The 22,125-nt window shown below is 44.7% G+C and overlaps 2 pseudogenes; both read right to left on the bottom strand.

Moving 5' to 3' along the window:
• Positions 1 to 837: 837 nt before the first annotated feature.
• Positions 838 to 22,125, bottom strand: part of LOC125341298 — a 277,271-nt pseudogene continuing 255,983 nt past the window's right edge.
• On the bottom strand, positions 7,361 to 16,353 carry LOC125341309 (annotated as a pseudogene).

Raw genomic sequence — 22,125 nt, 5'->3', positions numbered from 1 at the left:
TTAAAATTTCAAGGAAGTCCATAGTGCTGGCTACTAGGACTTATATTCTCACTGTGACTCTCTACTTTTAAAGCTCACATACTAATCAATAGTACAACAGACTGGAGATCAAGGATATAGCATATAAGCCTTTTATGGTCATATGATTGACAATCTATAACAGCATTCAACTAACTGACTGACTTTATGTGTATAGAAATAATATGCTTAATATTCCGGTATTTTAAAACAATGGATTTTTAGAGTATTATACAGAAGTCTAAATAGTTACTCACATATATCTGAATTTCCTTAGACTCCCCACTCTGTCTGCAGTGAGAATTGTGGTCCTATATTCAGGAAATCCACACTGAAGGGAAAGTCTCTCTGTTGGTTTGATTGCACTTCTTTTTTTTTTTTTTTACTGTTTAAGGAATTTTATTAAAGCAAGAATTTTATAATCCAAATTACGTTTCCTCACACAGTTATCAATTCTGTTACTTAGAACTGACATCCTGAGCTACTCCACAGTAAAGAATTACAAAATTAAAGAAAGGAATGCTTTAAATTTTTGTACTTTGCTGAAAATTCTTTTTCCCAGGGTCTATAAAACATTAATTTGTTTTTATATTTTACTATTTTTTGTAGGTTTTTTGTTGTTTTTAAATCAAGTAATCTAGGACTAGCACTGTTTGCTAGACCTGGCATTTGCTCGGTACATAAGGTTCAAAGTTTCCTTTCCTTTTTTATTGATTTTATACTTTGCAATGTTTTTTTCATAATATTTAGGTTTTTCAATGTTTAGATATTTTTCTTCGGTGAAGCACAAGTTTCTTTTCATGGTCCCTGATCATTTTTTTAAACAGTTGGAACACCAGTGGCGCTGTTGACTGCTTCCTGGGCAGCCTCTTTAGCTTCATGGGCTTGTAGTACAGCTACAGCTTCATCAACCTTAGAACGCAGAGACTCTAGAGACTCATATGAAGTAATTCTGAATTATCTATCTCCAACAACATGCCAGTGATTTTTACCAGCAAGAGTAGGGTGCATGGCTTGGATAAGAGGAAACAGCCTTTCACCCAACATTTGCTTTTGCTCTTGAAGGGGGGCAGATGCCAACATGGAAGCAGTCAAAGGTTCCTGACCTTGTACATGAACAGCAGGCTGGTGCATGGTAACTTGTGGCTGTGCATTAAGATGTTGTTGAGGATTGCAGACTCCTGCAGCATATTTATACTGGGGAATGGTGCGGACAGCAGGAGTGGCTGCAGCAGCAGCAGCTGCAGGACGTGGACCCATTGTTTGTGTTGATGTGTTAGCAACACGCTGTGTGGACATGACTCATGGAATCTGTGAAGAAGCTGGTCTCATAGTACTAAATGGTGGTCTAGGAGCGGCTGGGCAGATAGCACTGGGCATATTTTGAAATGGATGAGGTCTGGCACTCTGAGATGTCCAGCGAGGACTTGGTCTTAGTTGAGCAATTTGGCTAGGAGGATAGTATGCAGCACAGTTCAGAGTCTGTGGGATAGCTGCCATGAAGTAACCTGAAGGAGGTGCTGGCTGGTAGGGGTTGATTACAGGGTTGGGCACAGCTTACACTTGCCATTCTCTGCGTATAGTAGTTAGTGAGGTGAGCTTGGCGCTCTTCTTTGTGCTGAGCTAAAGCTACATAGAGTGGCTTTGTGGCCACAATTCTACCATTCATTTCTGTAACTGCTTTAGTGGCTTCTTCTGAGGAGGAGAAACATACAAACCCAAACCCTTTGCTTCGACCACTTTCCATCATAACCTTTGCACTAGTGATTGTACCAAATGGAGAAAACTCTTTCCGGAGACGTTCATCATCAATACCATCATCAAGATTTTTCACATAAAGGTTAACACCCTGGTATCTGGTGATCCTATCTTGGTTCATCTGCTCAAATTTGTGCTTCAGTTCTGTCTGTCGTTCCACTTTTTTTCTGAGCTCGACCAACGTAAATTTGTTTTCCATTGAGCTCCTTCCGTTCTTCTCATCCACAGCTTTCTGTGCATCTTCATGCCTTTCAAAGCTTACAAATCCAAATCCTTTGGATTTCCCACTTTCATCAGTCATTACTTTCACACTTAAGGCAGGTCCAAACTTGCCAAAGAGTTCCTTAAGGTGCTCATCATCCATGTCTTCTCCAAAATTCTTGATGTAAACATTGGTGAATTCTTTTGCCCTAGCTCCAAGTTCTGCTTCTCGTTCCTTACGAGACATTCTAAATGTATGATTCAATCTAGTAATATAATGCAATGATACATCCACCATTGATATATTCTCTTTATGGTTTTCTGAGAATATGTGACTCTCTTTTCCCCCAAATTAAAACAGTAATGTAAAACTACGTTTGCATTTTCTCAGCTGGGAAAATACATGAAACACAGAATCCATGAAAAGACCTCAGTTTTCTTGGAGCACATAGAAATTTTAGGACAGTGAATTTGCTGATATAGTATTCAACAGAAACTCTGAATCACCATGTAAGGTATGGCCCAAGCAACATAATGTCATATGGATGGTGGTCACAAGATGTGCCACATTGCAATGCCACAATGAAACACTGTTAGTGTGCCTTGTTAGATTTGCAGTAACTTGCTCTCCTTTCTGTTCATTCTGCGTCTGTGTCTGTGTGTGTGTGCACATACTTTTCAGTACCATTTCTTAAACTTGAATAATGGGTGCTATCTCTTAGCTGTTTCACAACATGCTAATAGTCTGCCAGTTGAACCACTATGCTACTTTCATTTTTTGTGTCATAACTTGAGGTTAGAGTCCTGTGGACTTACAGCCTGCACTAGCTTTGAACTGCAATCTTCATATCTCTATTGCACAAATAGCTAAGATTATAGACATGAAGATCCATCACCAAACTTCTGTTCAAGTTTTTTTTAAGATGATAAAGGTCTGATAAGTACAATGTAGTTCTTGTTAGAAAAAAATCACAATTTCTAATCATGAAAGAAACCTAGTACAGCACAAGGGAATACAAGTCTATGAATTTATTTGACGATTTCAATGCAACTGCAGCTCTGCCAGACAGAAAAGCAGAATTTAGTAATGATGGAGCTCAACAGCTATGAATGCGCTTGATCTATACCAGAAAATTCTTCATACAATAGCTTGAGAATGAACACCCTTTGTCAAATACTATGGAATGGCCCCATATATGTCCTATGTTCTCTGCTGTAATGAAGCTGTATCCTTAACTACTCTAAGATTATATAAATCAATCTCTGCAATTCCCAGAGAAGGAATTCTATCAGTGAGAGTTGCAAGTTCCTGGAAGTAAAACTCCTTGTGCTTCCAAAGGGTTCAGTCTTCTCTCAAAGGACTTCCTTCCTGTTCATATCATAGTTGAGGTGTGTGTGTGTGTGTGTGTGTGTGTGTGTGTGTGTGTGTGTTTGTTTGTACCACATTTTCCTGATCCACTCGTCTACTGAGGGGCATCTAGATTGGTTCCATGTTTTAGCAATGACAAGTTGTTCTGCGTAAACATAGTTGTGCTGGTGGCTTTAGTGTGGTCTTCCTTGAAGTACTTCCTTATTCTCCTCTCCCCTTCTTCCCTCCCTTCCTCCCTCCCTCTCACCCTCCCTCCTCCATCCAATCCTCTTTTCCTTCAATCCTCCCTCCCTCCCTTTCTTCCTCATTCCCTCCCATCCACCCTCCCTCCCTCCCTCCCACTCTTCCTTCCTTTACTCTCCCCCTCCCTCTGCCAGGTTTCCTCCCTAATGGGCTTCCCTTTGTCTTTCACTTGCCTCAATACTGTGGGAGGAATGAAGCCCAGCCCAATGTTGAATAGCATGGAAGAAAGCGAACATTCTTATCTGATTCCAGGATTTAGAAGGAATGGTTTCAAATGTTCACCCTGGAATATGTGTACTGGAAGTTTGACCAAAACAGACTTTACCACGTGGAGAAAGTTTTCACTTATTCTTAGCTCACTAGAGCTTTGAACTTCAAAGTGTCCTGGGTCTTACAAAAGGCCTTTTCTGCTAGTACCCAAATGATCCTGCCCATCTTGCCTGTAATTGGGTTAATTTGTGGCAATTATTGATTTACATACATTGAACTAGCCTTGCTTGCCTAAGTTGAATCATTTGCCTGCCGTGTCTTAGTATGGAGTAGGTTAATTCGGTTAGCTGAATTCTGTTTCACTGAGAATCCTTGATTTGAGGATCCTTGAAGTGATAGCTAGATCATCAGATCTTTTAAGGTTGTTTCTGTGAATGTGCTCACTCTGGGCATAAGGAGTATGACAAAAGATCTAGGAATGGAAACAGAAGACAAAGCTTGGGAGGCAGTCAAGGAACATCGATCTCAGGCAACATTCTGTACTGTGGAGGCATTATGCATTCACCCAGGTCTAAGGTTTTCAGTTGCAATTGGGGCATTTACATGTATTTCTATTAAGACTAGCAAAAGTCTCCCTCACTTTGATAAAAGGTGATAATAGAGATACTCAGGCATTATAGATGCCCATGTGTCCAAGCACACCTATAAAAAGGGGTGTGGAAGCCCAAACTTGATCCATCCAGTCCTACAAGAGTGAATTTCGAGCCACCACTTGTCAGAATGAGGGCTGTTGGGGTTGGCCTATTAACGGTATGTAGGTTGGAACATACCAGATGGGGAGGTCTGCATTGATATTTGGCAGGCCATAAGGCATTTAATAAAAAAGGGCTAGAAACAGGAAGTACTGAATCTTCACAACCAGAGAGGAACTGACCACCTGGCAAGGACTGGGTGTCACCCCAGCTCACTTTTTTTTTTTCTCTGTTCTTTGTGGAACTGAGGATCAAATAAAAGTTGTTGCACTTACTAGGCAAGTATTCTGGCACTGAGCTACATCCCAGCACATCCACCTGGCCTTTTGTATGTCTCATATTTGCCTATTTTGTGTGAAACCTGATTGTATCTAACGCAGAAGTTCTTCTGGTCCTGCGGGATTGGAAATTCTTTTTGGCACAAACTTGGTAGTGATGCCAACCATCAGCTCCCTTAGCCCTCTTCAAATTTTCTTGGCCTTTATTGGTATGACTTGCTCCAAGAGGATGAAAAGCCACAAAGCAACAAACCAATAGGATAAGGAAGAGCTCCTGCAGCAACAGGGGTTTAGTTCAATGCTTCCCTGTTGTATTCTATTTCCTAGAAGTCCTTGGCTTCTGTGGCTTCAAGTTGGGAGAGAATGAATCCAGGGTGTTGCGTGAGGATTTTCCAGAGATTCCTTTTAGGTGATACAATTGTCTCGTAGAAACATGGTGGATATTTCTGTGAAGGAAATTTCTACACCTAATGCTCCAATGTTTTAAGTTCCTTCCCATCGTATTTTTTCTTTAATCATTTTGTTTCAAAGGGCAAGTTAGAACTTTTAAGTGATATATCTGTCTTTTTTTTTTTTAACCAGTTGTGGAGCCGGAGACTGAGGACCTTAGCACTGTCCCTGGCTTCTTTTGCTTAAAGGTAGCATTCTACCAGTTGAGCCATAGAGCCACTTCTGGCTTTTTCTGTATATGTGGTACTGAGAAATCAAACCCAGGCCTTCATGCATGGTAGGCAAGCACTCTACCACTAAGCCACATTCCCACTCCTGACATATCAGTCTTAAAGAGGAATAATGACATGCTGGAGGTTCAGCCTTTATGATTATCAACAGATCCAGTATTGAGGCAATAGTAAATGGTCTGTCCGAAATGGTGTTCTGTGTCTTCAGGTACTGTGCACCTTCCATCCATTTCACACTATTTAGCTATTTGCTTGGCTTTTTTGCTCCAGGATGGCACACTCCTACTTGAGCCTCCTCCACTTTTCCAGCTTTTCCACTTAACAGGAGATAGGTCTGAATAACGCTTCTCAGATATCTCAATCTCTGGAGTAGCTAAGATTTTAGGCATGAGCCAGCAGTGCCAACTTCCTAAGCTAAAGATTGTTATAATAAAGACAAATCTGACCCATGAAGTATTTTGGTAGCCCCCAGGCCACACTATGTGTTAACCTCCATCCCCACTCTCCCTCTGTTTCTACTACGCCATCTGTGTATCTTCCTTAAGTATTGGGGGTCTGAACTTGAGGTTTTGTGCTTGATAAACAGGAATACTTCCACTCAGCCATGCCTCCAGATCATTTTTAGTTGGTTATTTCTTAAAGAGGAATTCATTTCCTGCCTAGAGGTGTGCCTGAACTTGAATCCTTCCAGTTTTTGCTTCACATCATAACTGGGATGATAGGTGGGGGCTATCACTCCCAGCTACTTCCAGTGAGATGGAGTCTTGTGGATTTTTCTGTCCTGGCTGGTCTGGAACTATGATCTGTCTGATCCTAATCTCCTGAGTCATTGGAATTACAAGAATGTGTCTCTACACACTGCCATGTAATTTTCACTTTGTTGTTGTTATTGTTGTCCATCCTGGTACTTGAACTCAGGTGCTCAGCAGTGTTCTTGAGCTTCTTTGCTCCAGGGTATCACTGGAACCACAAGGCCATTTCCAGCTCTTTCTGTTTATGTGATACTGAGGAATTGAACTGAGGGCTTCATGCATGCTAGGAGAACAATCTACCATTAAGCCACATTCCCAGCCTGGGATTTTCAATTTTAATGGCCACATACCTTTTTAGTGAATAGTTTTGTAACATTTCTTGTGTTTTGACTTCTATGATCTTATGTACTGGTACAAATGTATCAATGAGCACATATGTGAATCATGATTTGTTTTCCTTACAAATAACTCGCTTAGAGGGCAAAATCAATCATGCTGTTTAATGTACATATAAGAAAACACAATGGAAAACATCAGGGTGGGGTTAGGAAAGATGATGATGATTTGATTGAAGGGGCAAAATTTACTAAGATTCATTGTCTTTATAAAGTGACACATTGAATTGACATCGCCTTGTACACCAATTCAAGATAACAGAGATAAAGAAATTTAAACATTAAAAAAAAGGAAAATAGATACATCCCTTTGGGTTTTTGAAATTTCAGAGACTACAATTTAATACAACTCTTAACACAGAATTTTCACCAGACGGGATCCCAGAGCATTGAAAAATCAGAAGCAAGTTGGCTTAGGAAGCCTCATTGCCTCTCATTTTACACACATAACTAACCTGTATTTATTTCCAAATGAACAATGTTGGAGTAATGCCAATTGAACCAAAAGCTTGTATCAAAGCTTGTAAGAAATCTTGTATCAAAATAAATTTCCAACACAGACAAGAAAGTTACTTAGCAAGTACATGTAAGCCAAAATATTTGCTGATGCACATGAGGGCCAACATCCCTTGTCAGCATAAAGCTGCAAAGCCAGCTTGAGGAAAAGCTGCAGTGACCTTCATTTCTATGTTCATGATTAAGCCTTACAGCTGATTCTCAGTGTGTAAGTCAAGGTAGTCCATGCTTATCATTCCAGCTTTGCAGGAAAGGAAAAAGCAAAGAATTAAGACTCTCAGGTGGGATTTATGCTTTCCCATGTATCTCTCCAGTACCTCCCAGAACTGCAAGAACACTGGTCTGTCCAGATGATGTTTGTGAGAGTTGACTTCTGATGGGGTTACAGGCCATTTCTGGACATTTTTGTCTAGAGAAACTTCATAATACTTGAGATGGAAGGCTTGAATTTTAGCAAAAATGCCAACTGGTGATCCATCAGACAAAAGCCATGGCCAGCCTTTGAACTGCCATGCAGGACCTTGAACAAACACTGCCACATCCCAGTCCTAGTCTTGAGGCATAAGTTTAAGGGGCTGGTCAACCACTTTATAAGGTACTGTGAAACTAACTGCAGGGCCCCCTGGCTTTATCTGATGTTTTGTTCTCACTAGCAGAATTTCCTGCTATTGTTGACAACCTTATTTCTTCTTTTCATCAGATGAGACAAATGTCAGTCAGATCCTGCAGAAGGTCTTTCACATTTAGCATGGTAATTAAAGAAGTGGCAATTGCAGGGTAATATGATAATGGGTGCCTGCAATCCTTCTTTCTGTTTTGGGGGATGCAGGGGGTTTTAGTCTCCCGCACTCCCCTGTCCTGCAGGAGAGATGGGAAAGGGTACCCCATGTGGACGGGTTCAGGAAGAGGAGAAAGGGGGCTGAAAGACCACCACCCAGCCCTCTTCTCCACAGAGGACAAACAGGCAGTCTAGGAGCAGGTCGAGCCAAAATCATTTAATCAGGAAATGATTTGTTCTTTTACACAGGGTGGAGGGCGGCGGAAGGGGAGGGATACCTGCACCTATGTAGGGTTGTGATTTAGCCTGAGCTGTCCATCAGAGGTGACATCACAGGACTTCCCCCAGGAGTGGTCGCCATGGACCACAGGACTTCCTTGTGGGTCCTCCCTCTGCGCCACCTTGGTGCTACGCGGGTTGAGGCGGGAGGTGGGGCTGGTTATAGCCGCCTTTCCAGTTCTGGCTTGAGAGGGCAGGCATAGCAACCAGCCATGTGGCCCCAGGGCTGGGAAAAGAGGCGGGGCCGGCTAGGAATACCTCTTAACACTGTAAACTAGTGCCCCACATCTCCCCCTTCTGTTTTTAAAACAGCAGGAGGCACCCTACTCGAGAATGTGCCTGTCTTAGGTTGCCCCCCCAGGAGAGGTAGTACCCGTCCTTGGCTAACAGCCTAGCTCTTCAGGCAAACCTACCTGCAGGGCCTGCCAGCCCAGTGAAAGAACTTGGGGAGAGTGGAATTGGCACTCAAGCAAAAGCCCTGTTATTTCAGCCTCATACCTATACACCCCGGTAAGCTGCGGATCCTGGTGGGCATGGTGACCAACCTCATAGGGTTTCCAAATGGCTAAAAGCAGCACAATGCTGCCAGATCACTGTTCACTGGACAGCTCTGGCTTATTGCTTAAGAATTAGGGAAAACCTACTTGCCCTAGCAAAAGGCAATGTAAACATGATGCAAATGTGGACATAAGGCAAATGTAAACATAAGACAATTGTAAACATGTGGCAGATGTAAACATAAACATAAGGCAAATGGGGGGGCCTCTCCTACAAAGGGGAGTAAGTGAGGGAGCCACCCATATGGCTCAGTCCAGGAAAATGGGAGTTTTAGTCCGTTTCTGTGCTACTCAAGGTAACACAGGCAGCATTCCCCTCCTCTGGCGTTGAGGTAGAAGCAGGTTCAGGCTCTGGTGACTCTGGAGGTCCATGGCAGCCAAGATTCTGGTAACTTAATTCATGGGGTTAGTAAACATTTATCATAAACATTGAGGTAAGGTGCCAAACCCTTATGCCTATTTTCCTCCAACATGAACCCCTAAACTCAGCAGCAGGGTGAAAGGCAAAAAGGAAACAACAGTGCAATACCCCATTCCAGTCCTTGTGCAAAGCTGTAGGCAACATCGCCACAGTAAAACATTGCGCCACGAAAGACCAAAGGCAGAGTCCAGCAAATAAGCAGGGCCAGATGCTGGAAGGAGGTCGGGGGCGTGGGCTGTCTCCTTTGTGGTCCACCACTGATGCACGCAGGCAGGTTTCCTGTATTTCCAGGGAGGAACAGGGAGAAATCCACCACGGTCTTTTATTTTTTTATAGAGAGAACGAGGAGAAGACGTTCCTCAAGAGCGAGTGCTCTTGGGTAGTTATTCTGATGAAGAATACTTTAAGTCCCTTGCTGGTATCCAGATTGGACTCAGTTCCCCAATCGGTAAAACACACCCAAAGCCCCTTCCCACACTGATAAGTGGGTCAGGACCCTGCCATGATCCAGTAAGGGGATCCTTCCAATGGACTTCCACCTTTAAATAAGGTGTCTGATTTGACCAATGTCTCTGAAAAGCCGTTAGGGGTTGATCTTTGGGGAAATTTAAAATATTTAATGTAAGCATGGCTATTCTTAACTTAGGTCATGGGGGCTGCTCCTCCCCTTTTGTTTTAATAATTGGTCCTTTAGAGTCCTATTATGCCCCTCGATTATGGCTTGACCTCTTGGATTGTACAGTATTCCAGTGGTGTGTTTAATATTCCATATCTGAAAAAATTTCTGCAATGGTTTGCTTATAACGCAGGGCCCATTGTCTGTCTTTACCTGTAGGAGAATCCCCAGGATGGCAAAACATTGTAAGAAATGGCTTTCAGCATGCTGGGCCCTTTCACCCGAATGGGCAGTTGCCCAACAGGCATGTGAGTGGGTGTCTATGGACATAAATATATATTTTAATTTTCCAAAGGAAGCATAGTGGGTTACATTGGTTTACCAGATAACATTAGGCTTAAGGCCTCTGGGGTTAACTCCAGGAGATTGCAGAGGCAGGACCTCCAGAAATGGCATACATGATCTGCATGTCCTTATGATCTTTTTGAAATCCTTTACAGGGACTAAGGGAAATCTTTGATGTAACCCTCTCCAATTTAAATGCGTATGCTCATGGAGTCCTTGACTCATTTGAAAATTTTTAGGCTGTGCAGTGGCTGTAGCTATAATAGTCCCATTAGTGGCCAGATGATCGGCCATACGGTTACCTTGTGCCAGGTTTCCAGGTAGTTCTTGGTGTCCACGTAGATACTACAAGAAGATAGGCTCAGCCCGATTCTTTAGTAAAGACCTGACTTGGATCATCAGGGGAGTAATTGGATTTTTATCTAATTTAATATATGAGGACACTAGGGTTGGTAACAAATTAACCACATATAAACTGTCAGAAAACAGGTTCATCAGCTGCTGAACATCGGTTAGGGCCAGGGCAACTGCGTACAGCTCCTTAAACTGTGCACACCCTGCAACTGGCTCAAAATAGTGGGTGCCCTCTTCTCTATTGGCAGGGGAGGAGGTGGAGTATACCACCACGGCAGACCCCAATTTCCTCCATTAGTAAAAGCATTCACAGCTTTGATAAGGGGTTTGGTAGAGAAAAGTATGGGGGGAGTCCACTATAACCTAGAAAATGAGGTCACCCATCTCAAAGTGCCATAATGGCAGTCCACCTTCCCCATGAAACCCTCCAAGGCACTAGACACCTGGTTGTGGTTCCTTCTAACCCACTCAAAGTCTGACAGCCGGTAGGGAATAAGTAGCACATCAGGATCCCGCCCATAATGTCTCAGGGAAGTGTCTCTACCCTTAATTACCAGGTCAGCTAGCTGGTCCAGCTGAGAATAAACCCTGGGAGCCCCTCCTACTGATGTATGCACCCATTGAAGAGGCTCACCTCACTGGGTAATAATGGTTGAGGAAAGCTCTGAGCTGGGAAGGATCCAAAGACAAAGAGGGCACTCGGGCTTATAATGAGCCAACTGTGCTATATTTAAGACCTTTTGGATTTTTTGGAATATTACTTGAAGTGATGGAGTTATTGTGATAACATCAGTGGGGGCTTTATCCTTTAAAGAGTCATAAAGCAGAAACAGCTCTTCCGTAGGCAGGTGAAGCCAAGGCCTTAGCCAGTTAATCTCACCTAACAGTTTTTGTAACTCCACCAAAGTACAGGATGACTGAAATGGTAATTGGGACTTCAGGGGGCAGAGTACAGCCCAAGCTCCGTCCCCAAAATCTTAAAGGGAGGCAAGGTCTGAACCTTGTCATCGGATATCTGCAATCCTCCCCTTTGTAGGAGTGTCTGAAGTTTTTCATAGGCAGCGCCCAACACCTGGGCGTCTGCCGCCCCAATAATGATGTCATCCATATATACATATAAAACTTCCAGGCTAGATTCACCTCCTCTGGTGCGGGGATGCTAAGCTTACTCCTTTATCAGTGTTTCCCTTTTCACCCTCTCCCCTAGGCGCCCGACCTGCGGGTGGACAAGGTGGAGCAAAGAGACACGGGCAAGCCTGAGGTGCATGTGGCCGAACAAGATCCCCTTTTCCTCCCTCCTTACCCACCAAAGAAGCCAGGCACACATGGATCTTGGAGAGGCTTCGGAGAGCAATCTGGTTTATTCAGGAGGGGCTTACAGTAATATAGTGATGATTAGGATAGAGCATGAGCTGGCGATAGGCTGGCAAGCTTGTATGTCCAAGAGCAGCTCCCAAGGACCTCCCTCATGGGCTAACGTCACTTCCCATAGTACTGCCTTCTGGGCAAAGCCCTCGAAAATGGAGCACACATGCTCACTGGCGCAAGGTAGGGTATGGTCTCAAAGCTACCCCTTCTGGTTCTGGACCCAAAAGAAGATAGGTGTGGCTTACTTCCACACTGCCCCAGGGCTGGAGGAAGGGCAGATTTTCTGGAGCTCTCTCATTGCCCTTCCCCCCTCAAGGCCAAGCTGAATCCCCAACATAAAACAATATCTGATTGGCTCCAAAGAGGTTGGAGGACCTGTGACACATAATATTGATAGAAGGCTGGACTGTTGGCCATGCCCTGAGGTAGAACCACACACTCATACCTTTGGTCTGGCCCCTGGTAGTTAACTAAGGGAATAGAGAAAGCAAACTTTTCACAGTCCTGTGGGTTAAGAGGAATGGAAAAACAACAATCCTTGATGTCTATTACAATAAGAGTCAGATTCCGAGGAATGGAGGGGATACACAGTAGCCCTCGAAAAGAGGTGCCTGAGAGAATCATCTGCTCATTAACTTTCCTTAGGTCCTGTAACATTCTCCATTTACCTGTAGCCTTTTGTATAACAAATACAGGACTGTTCCAAGGACTTAAGGAGGGTCTAATATGTCCTAGGGTCAATTGTTCTGATACTATTTCTCTTAATTTTTCTACTTTGTTTAGGGGGAGCGGCCACTGTTCCACCCATACTGGGGGGCCCGGGAGCCATCGAATGGCAGGGATGGTAGGAACAGTGGCCTCTAGGATTGGGGGTGAGGCCTCAAAAGGGGAACAGGAATCTTCTGCCTCTTGGCTTCAAAAGAAGGAACTCCCTGATAGTTGCCAAGGTTACCTGACAGGCCACGATCTGTGGTGATAAAGACCTCAGCTTCCCCCAAAATATCCTGTCCCAGAAGATTAGCTATTAAGCCGGATGCCACCAGGGGGCATACTTCTCTCTGTCTACCATCTACATCCCACCAGGAAAGCCAGTCCCTGGTTACCTCAGACCTAGCAAAACCCCCCACCCCCTTCAACGGAGGCACAGGGATCACCTTCCATTGTGGGGGGACCTCCTCCTTTCTTAATATTGTTTGGTCTGCTCCAGTGTCAATCAAGCATCGGAACCTTTTCCCTGCTATGAAGATATCTAATTGTGGCTTAACCCCCGGGACTATTGGCACTGTCCAGTGAACCCCAGCCGGGTCACTGGACTGGTTGCCTCCTTTGGGTGAGGAGGCTGGAGGGTGACCCACTACCAGTTTGAAGGCTTCCCCTCAATGTCAAATTTGGACCTACACTCCCTTTGCCAATGAAGTCCCTTCCTGCACTGGGGGCAGGGTGTTTTAGGTTGCTTCTTAGCCTGGCCTAAGGGCTGTCCTTGTGAGGCACCAGGTTTTACTCAGCCTGTAGGACACTCCCTCTTAAAGTGGCCCTGTTGGCCCCACCGAAAACACACCCCCTTGTGTGCCCTGCAGCAAGTAGCATGGGTGCATGAAGTCATCTGGGCCTGTAAGGCTGCAGCCAGTGACTGTGTCTGGTGGGCCTGAGTGCCAACATCCTTGGCGGCGACTATCCACCCTTGCATAGATTTATCCTTCATCTCTGCGCAGGCTAGTTTATGGTCTGTGGTCATTCCCTCCCAAACCAACATCTTAACGAACTGGTCCCGTAGGGGCCCAGGGGGGAAATTCCTTTGGAGGCTCTTTTCTACCCTGTCAATAAAGGTGGCGAGGTCTTCTGTAGCCCTTTGGGTAATTCCGGTTATCATGGGCTCCAAGGTGCCCTCCTCTAACCTTTTCCATGCCGCCAGTCCCAGGGTCTGCACCTGCTCTAGATAGGGGGCAGGAATAGCGGCCTATTGGAGGCCTGTAGAGAATTGATCATTGGACCCTGACAACATCTCCAAGGTTATGGGGACTGGGGGATCAGTGGCTTGATTTCTCTCAGCCTGAGCCTGGCATCGTCGGTAAAAAAAAAAAAAAGTCCATTTTAAAAACAGTTGGCTAGGAAGCACGGCCTTAGCTAAATTTTTCCAGTCCTAGTTGGTGCACTGTTAATGAGCCAGACCTTAGAGGATGGCTTCGGCCCAGGGTGAGTTAGGCTCATCCTCAGAAACTGCCTTTTTAAGATCTTTAAGGTCGTAGGTTTCCCAGGGGTACCACCGGGCCAGCCTATTGCGTCCCGGCTTAGCGTTCACTGGGAAGGTCATGCATGGTAAGTTTGAGCCGAAGCCATGAGCAGGCGGCTCAGCGGGCTCTCCCAGGCTCACACGATGTGGTGGGGAGCCTCCAGCAGGGGGTTTCGGTGGAGGCCATCCTCCACCTTGCCCATCCGCCATGTGTTCTGGGGCAGGGGCGTTTGGCTTGCGACCTGGGGAACTTGGCCCAGGCTCTTCCTTCCCCTCCCGGGCAGCGGGAGAGCTGCTTCCCACCCCTCCACGATGTTCCCTCCAAGATGCTTCCCTGGCTGAGTCTCTCTCCTTGGAGGGGCCTGGGGAGAGGCAAGCCTTAAGGGCAGAGAGGATCATGTAGAGCCCGGGAGGGGGCTCCATCCCTAAGCTAATTTCCTTCCATTTTACCATTTGTTCTACTCCATCCCAAGTAGCCATGCTGAAGAAGTCAGCAGACACCACCCAGGACGCCTGGGAGTCTGAGATCTCCAAACCTACATTTTGTAGCAGGAATCGCAGTGCTCTGAGCGCTCGGTCATCATGCTGAGGTTGCACCTGCCCCATCTTTTCGGGGGCCCCCCTCGGACTCTGATTGGCCTGGCCCGCCGAAAAGTTTTACCGGGGGGTTTTAGCCTCCCGCGCTCCCCTGTCCTGCAGGAGAGACAGGAAAGTGTACTCCAAGTGGACAGGTCCAGGAAGAGGATAAAGGGGGCTGACAGACCACCACCCAGCCCTCTTCTCCACAGAGGACAAATAGTCAGTCTGGGAGAAGGTCGAACCAAACTCATTTAATCAGGAAATGATTTGGTTTTTTTACACAGGTTGGAGGGCAGCGGAAAGGGAGGGATATGTGTACCTAAGTAGGGGATGTGATTTGATGCCTGAGCTGTGTCCATCAGGGGTGACGTCACGGGACTTCCCCCAGGGGCGGTCTCCATGGCCCACAGGACCGCCTTGTGGTTCCTCGCCTGGCACCATCTTGGTGCCACGCTGGCTGAAGCGGGAGGCAGGAGGTGGGACTGGTTATAGCCGCCTTTCAGGTTCCAGGCCGGAGAGGGTGGGCGTGGCTACCAGCCACGTGGCCCCAAGGCTGGGAAGAGAGGCGGGGCTGGCTAGGACCACCTCTTAACGCTGTAAAACAAAGCCCCACAGGGGAGGCCTTGCTTGAGAAACTGGTCTCTGTACATGCTGGGTTTCAGGAGTGTGAGACATGGGAGCAGATGCAATTTCCCTTAGAGATTTCAGTGTCATGCCATGGTAGGTGTTCACCATGTCGATTTGAAAATGTTCTGTTGCTTCTTTCCCTTTGAATCTCTCCTGGTCATATCTGTTGTAGGTAGCTGTTGCAGATGGTTTAGGAAGCAATGTGGGCACAACAGATGCTTCAAGTGGAGCTGATTGCTGCTGAGCTGTCCACCCTTCCTCTCTGGCTTTTATAGATTGAAGAATTGCAAAACTATTATTAGAAAAGTTTCTTGTGCTCTGCAAGACAGTTGTTCGTGTCCTCCACACCCTCTCTCTGCTGACAATGTCTTGGGTCGAGTCCACCTTGGCATCCACAAAACACCTCCGTTTAAGTGTAGTTATAGCATCCAGAGTCTTGATAGTCACTTTTTTCTTAGCCATCATTTTGGCTTTGATGGAAGCAATTTTTTCCACTGACATGCCTTTACACAAAGCCCTCATCTGTGAAATTGGCACAATTCCTTCTTTATGGCCCTGCAGCAAAGCAGCTAGTCTCTCTCTACCAGGGCAGATAGCCTCTTCCTCCTCAATTCGGGGTTTCTTTACTGGTGGTACAACTTCATGTGAAGCTGGTGTGACTTGAGTGAACCTCTGAAAAAATATTTCCAGGGGGACATTTCTGTCATACTTTTTGATGTTGGTGCTTCACTATTGAGATGCCCAAGGAGATCTTTTCGATCAGGTCTGGTAACCACCAGGATATTTTTTGAGCCAGCACATTGAGTATAATCTGAATGAGCAAGGTGCACGTTCTCAAGCAGAAATAAAAGAGCCTCCAATGTGTAGTATTCCTGGGCTGGTCTTCCTTCCTGGGCCTCCCAACCACATAGTTGGTCTTGACATTCTTGGGGTAGGAGAACTCGCCAAAGTTCACCTCATCTCCCTTCACCACAATCTCCTTCTTCTGGATGTTGTACTGTCGCAGGATGCTGAGCACATCAGCCATATTCCCACTGTAGCCACGACCCAGCCCTGGCCCTGGCGCTGCAGCTTAACTCAATGCATTTCCCCAGGGAGACCTTGCAAACCACCTAGGTGATCTTGTTCCTAGCAGGTGCCTTCACCTGGACTCTCTAGGCAGCTTCTTCCAAAGACCACACAACCTCAGTCTTTCCCTAGCTTTTATTCAGATCCAAGTGCTTGGGGACAGGGCGGGGTCTAAATTCCAATACAAAAAGATGGGATTAAGACATGTGCACAGGAAGTGGGTTTGCATTTTTCCCACCCTCCCTATTAAGTTCTCTTTTGTCTGTCTCTTGTCTTAATGGACTTGGAAGAAGGAATCCCAGCAGGATACTGAAGAGGGTTAGAGGAAGTGGACACCCTTGTCTGTGGCTGCATTTAGAAGTGGTCTAAGTTTTTTACTTTTGAGTATGTACACTGGAAGTTTGTCACAAATATTATGTGTACTAAGTTTCCAGGTATTCCCAGATTCTCCACAGATTTAAAATCACAGCATATTGGATCTTGTCTAAAAAGTTTCTCCACCTACCAAAATGTGATTTTTGTCTTTGTTTCTGTTGACATGTGGCAATTATTGATTTAAAAATGTTGAACTAAACTTGCATTTCTGGCATGACTCCTGCTTAATCGGGGTGTAAGACTTTAGTTTAGAAATGATTGATAAGTGCACTTCACGCTGCTTTTCCAGCCACTATTTGACACTGAAGCACTCTATGAAGCCTGTTTGGATACATATAGTCCTCCACTATGTAGTAGAAAACTACTTGCTCAAAATCATGGTAATTAGTATCAAACCTGGCAGTAGAGTGAATTTATCTCCGTATTTGTCTATTGGTATAAAATGCCAAGGTGACAATTGTAGATTTTTTTTGGATCTCATTTTGAATCTCCTGAAGGCTTAATTACTGTCTAACAAGTTCGCATCAGCCAGGGGTACAAGTGTAAAAAGGGATGTATTCGGTCACCAAGTCAGGTTGGATGTTAATGAGAGGATCCTTATTAACATCATCACTTAGCTAGTTGATATTGCACTATAACTTCAGGCTAAACAAATTATATAGCTCTTCTACTCAATATATGCTTTGGATATATGGTTCTGAGGATATTTAAGTGTTGATACAAAATCAGATGAATCCCATCTCTAAAAGGAACACAAAAATCTTAGTTTCTGAATTGCAGCCAAGGAGTGAAATGCAGATATTGAAGACTTATAGGTTTTAATGCTTCAACTTTATCCTTTATTTTGACAATCTCCTGAAGATCCATCATAGCTTGCTTAGGCCTCCTACTGTCAGTTGATCACACACACACACACACACACACACACACACACACACACACACACACCTTTCTTTTTCTGAAGTAGTCTTTTCTCCTTTGCCAGGGAAAAAGGATGACTGTTTCACATGATTGGCACTCTGTGTATGGCAGATGTAGTAATATGTGGATGTTGAGCAGAGTTCATTCAGTCCAGGTTTTACACCTAGAATAATGAGGTAAAATTCCATTGAGGGAAAAGTGCACTTAGGTCTGACTTGACAGTCTTCAGGTTGTCATTGATACCTGTGCATCTCTTTCTGCAGTGTCAGATTAGCCAAAACTGTAAAACTACTGCTAGCATCTAATGTCTATCTGGAATGGTTCAGGTTTATGAACTCTTGTGGGCTTGAGGATAAGTATAATCTGTGAGTGCTTAAATGGCTGAATGATCTGACCAGAGGTTTCAAAGCCTTGACTGGAGTTTTGTGAAAGTATTTTTGGGGAAAGTGGAGAATTTGTGTTTAAGATTTATGATTGAGTACAACTCCATAAAAGGTGATAGGAGACAACTATGAATCAGAGGAATCTGCACTCTTCGATGAGTGCCATATTTTCCCATATAAGACCTAATATGGGTGTAACGCCTGCCAAGGAATAACCATCTTATTCTTGTCTCCACTGAACATGGCTTGTCAATACTTTTATTTTCCTTCAGCATTGAAGTCCTAAGATTTCTTTCTCTTAAAGAAAAAGAAAAACAGCCATAGCAATGGGAGAGATAAAGCTAGGGGTATATGAGAGGACATAAGGAGTTCCTACCTGCTAGTAGTAAAATTCCAGCTTCATCTCATCCAGGATTTCCTATTCACCTAGACCCATGGTGCTTGAAACCCATGTACCATTTTTAAGTAAAAATATCTTAAGTAATTTCTTAAGTACTCACTAGGTACTGTGTGCAAAAGGAATGATAAAAGGTGTTGGTGGGGATGTGAGGGAAAAAGTGGTAGGGAGGGAAGAGGTGACATTGTTCAAAAACACAGGTACTAATTTCCTGACATAATGTAACAGAAACCCCTCTATACCTCATCTCTATAATAATTACAAAAGAATTAAAAGTTAAAGAAAAACCCAACCCTCAAAAGAAAAGAGAAAACTCAAAAGGTTTAGCATTAGAAAAGTTGTTTATTTTCTCTTGCAGAGCTAATGTCCCATGTACTTGAAGGTTTGGCACATTCATACAGTTTTTTGTTACAACCACGGATATCATAATGATAGGAAAATATATACATTACTCTTCAAGGTGAAAGGACTGACTTTCTATTTAAACCTACATAAAAACATGAGTTCCTTTCCAAGTACCATTAACATCTGTTAATACATTCCTTCATAATTTTTACAAAGCAAGTTGAGGTGTGTCAGTATTCTGAGATAGCACACATGGGTCTCTGGTGTTAGGCATTAGTCATCTTCCTTCTCAAGGTAAACTGTGCATTATTCTGTGCTATCTGCCTGGCAAGTATCTGTCTCTGGCTGCCATTAGAATGTCCTCATAGTTCCAGTTTGCAAACTTTACAGCTTTTTGTATTCTTTCTTGTTCCATGTCCTTTTCTGGCCTTTCCTCTGTGAGTTTGTCCTTAGTTCCTAATGTCATCTCAGAACTAGAGGGTTTCTCTTGGTTTCTTTCTTCCTCTTTTTCTGCACAGTTTACATTTTGTTGGATCTTTGTGAGTCCAGAAACTCATCTGTTGCTCTAGCATCTGGGTGGCTTTCCTTTCTTTGTTGATTTCTTTCTGAAGCTTGAGCATTTACCTCTTTCCCCTATATGTGTATTTGTCACTATGCTCAACTCGTTCTTTCCTTCCTTTTACGCAGCCTTCTTTTTCTTTTATCATTCTTTTCCATCTCTCCCTTCTCACTATACTGCTCATGATCACTTGGTTGTCTATCTCTTTCTTGTTCTCTGTAGCATGTCTCCCCTTGACATTCTCTGTCTCTCTGGATGGTCTTCTCTCCTCCGTTCAATTTCTTCTTCATGTCTCTTCCAGTTGGGATCTTTATGTTTGGTCTCTGTGTGCCTATAAGAATCCCTTTGTGTTTGGTGGTCCTGGACACTACAGTGGTTCCCCTGGTCTCTGGACTGACTGTGTTTAAACTTCTCTCTCCTTTTCTCATGTGCTCTTGACTTGGAACTGTGGTGTGGTGTTTTGCACCATACCCCCTGTCTTGAATAGTTGAGCATGACGGGGATTGATGCCTGTGATGATGCCTGTGATGATACACAGAGTACTCCTTGGAGGCCGCCGTGACCTTTTCCTTTCTGCAGTCCACTTTAGCTTCTTCTACTTCATGCTCCTCCCCAGTGGTGACATCAAAATCACCATAAGCATGTGGGCTTCCCTCCTCTTTGACACTGAGATGTAGAATGAATGCAGGTTTTGTGTGCTCTGTCCTGTAAATTAAATACATCAAAGTAGCCCCAGTCTTTCTCTTCTTTCATTCCAACTGGGCTTCATGAGAGCTGCATTGAGATACTTCCAGTTCACCTGTTAACAGTTAACAGATGCCTGTAAAACCCACTGAGATCTTTCTGCTTCCAGATGACCTTCAAGCACAACAGCCCTGTTTTCTCAGTCTTCCTCTTCAGCTCTCTCTTGTAGTTGCTTTGGTAATCAGGTGTCACAAATGCCTTTTTGTTATCAAATGCTCATTTCTCCTCTTCTGGTTCCCCATGTATTTTATTTTCTTTTTTCCTGTTCCTTTTGTAGTAATTTGCGAATATACTTGGGCTGTCGATCTTTAACCAACAGCCATTTGGTGTTTTTTTTTTCCTACACATTTTCCTGCATTTCATCTTATATACTCCCATATTCATTCACAGTGGGATGGATCCTCTTCAAGAGCCTGTCTAGTCTGGTCAGTTTCAGGGCCTGCTTCTTAGCAGCTTCCCTCTGAAGGCTGTCACAAATGGAAGTCACGTTGTCATCATCATCATCATCATTATCATCATCATCATCATCATCATCATCATCATCATCATCATCATTCGGAAACACTCCTTGCTTTTCCAAAACCCAAGGCAACTGCATAATGTTCTTTTTCAGTATAAGATCTCACTACCTGCTAGGAACCACCATTTTGTTCCCACATCTGATGTGTGAGAGTTATTAAAGAAGGTAGTTAATAAAAGACAATGCCACGCCGTATTCAGGCAGGAGAGAAAGTTTATTACCGAACTGCTGGCCTGTGGTGGAGATGATGCACACAAGAGAGAAGGGCTGACCCTTGCCCTGCCCTGCCTTATCTAGGGCAGGGGCATGGGGTATGGCCAGGTGGTTTAGGATGTGAACTCAGGGAAGGGGGAAGTAACTGCCTACAAGCAAGTGGTTACCCAGGTAACTGGGTGAAGACTTAACCAGGTGGAGGGCATCTCCATTCCTTACATTGCAGCCTTTTAATAGTAATAAAAAGGACGAAGATTCTCTCTGGCTACTTCCTGCTGGAAAGTGGTGTTGACATTAGGGGTAAAAGGCATAAATGTGGTCCCTCTGAAGAGCCAGACTTTGAAGTCAGGCCCCACTTTACCACGCAAACCCCACCTTACCACGTGAACCTGAGATAAGCAGGCCATGTGAGCAAACCCAGGACAAGCTTATTAAGGCCCAGCCGGTCAAGAACTCTAACCGCTGGAAATGCTTAATTCTAACCGCCCCTAGAGTGCCTCAAGCCCTGTGCCTTGAGCCCTGAGCCAATCAGATTTGTACCCGTGTCCTAATCTTTCTTGCTTGAACACCTGATTGCTATAACTTTGTTTTTTGCCATTATAAGCCCTGTGCAATCGCAGCTCGGGGCTTCCTCCTAACCTCTGCTGTGTCGAAGGGTAGGACGAGGCCCGATTTTCAGCTCGCTTGAATAAAGTCTTGCCTTGTTTTTGCATTTCGGAACGTCTGAGTCTTGGTGGACTTCTTGGTGGTCGTTTCGCGACTTGGCATAACATTTGGGGGCTCGTCCGGGATAGCCCCAGAGACCCCGGAGACCCCAGACTCCAAAGGTAAGAAAACAGCGCTGTTCATTTGTCTTGTCTTGTAATTTGTCTGTTTGTTTTGCTTTTGTTTATTTCTTGAAGGGGTTGTCAAAGCGGATGTGCTTACTCGGCAAACCTGGGGAGATGGGGGGTTGCCTCAGACTCTCCACCCTTGAAGGGGAACCCCTGGAACCCTGCCTTGATACTTGTAGTGCATGAGTCAGTTTGGTTTGGTTTTTGGCCAGAACTGACTGGGAGTGCCTCCTAACCGAGACTCAACCTGCCCAACTTGTACTTGGGTCTGCTCCTTCTGCTTCTAGCTTGCAGGAGGTTGTGGGACAACTTGGGTCCACTCCTTCTGCACCCTTGCAGGAGGTTGTGGGCCAACTTGGGTCCACTCCTTCTGCACCCTTGCAGGAGGTTGTGGGCCAACTTGGGTCCACTCCTTCTTCACCCTTGCAGGAGGACTTGGGG

The sequence above is a fragment of the Perognathus longimembris genome, chromosome 24 (genome assembly GCF_023159225.1).
Source record: "Perognathus longimembris pacificus isolate PPM17 chromosome 24, ASM2315922v1, whole genome shotgun sequence".
Classification (NCBI taxonomy): Eukaryota; Metazoa; Chordata; class Mammalia; order Rodentia; family Heteromyidae; genus Perognathus; species Perognathus longimembris.
Note: the sequence above shows the minus strand (reverse complement) of the source record. Positions and strands in the feature narration are given on the sequence as shown.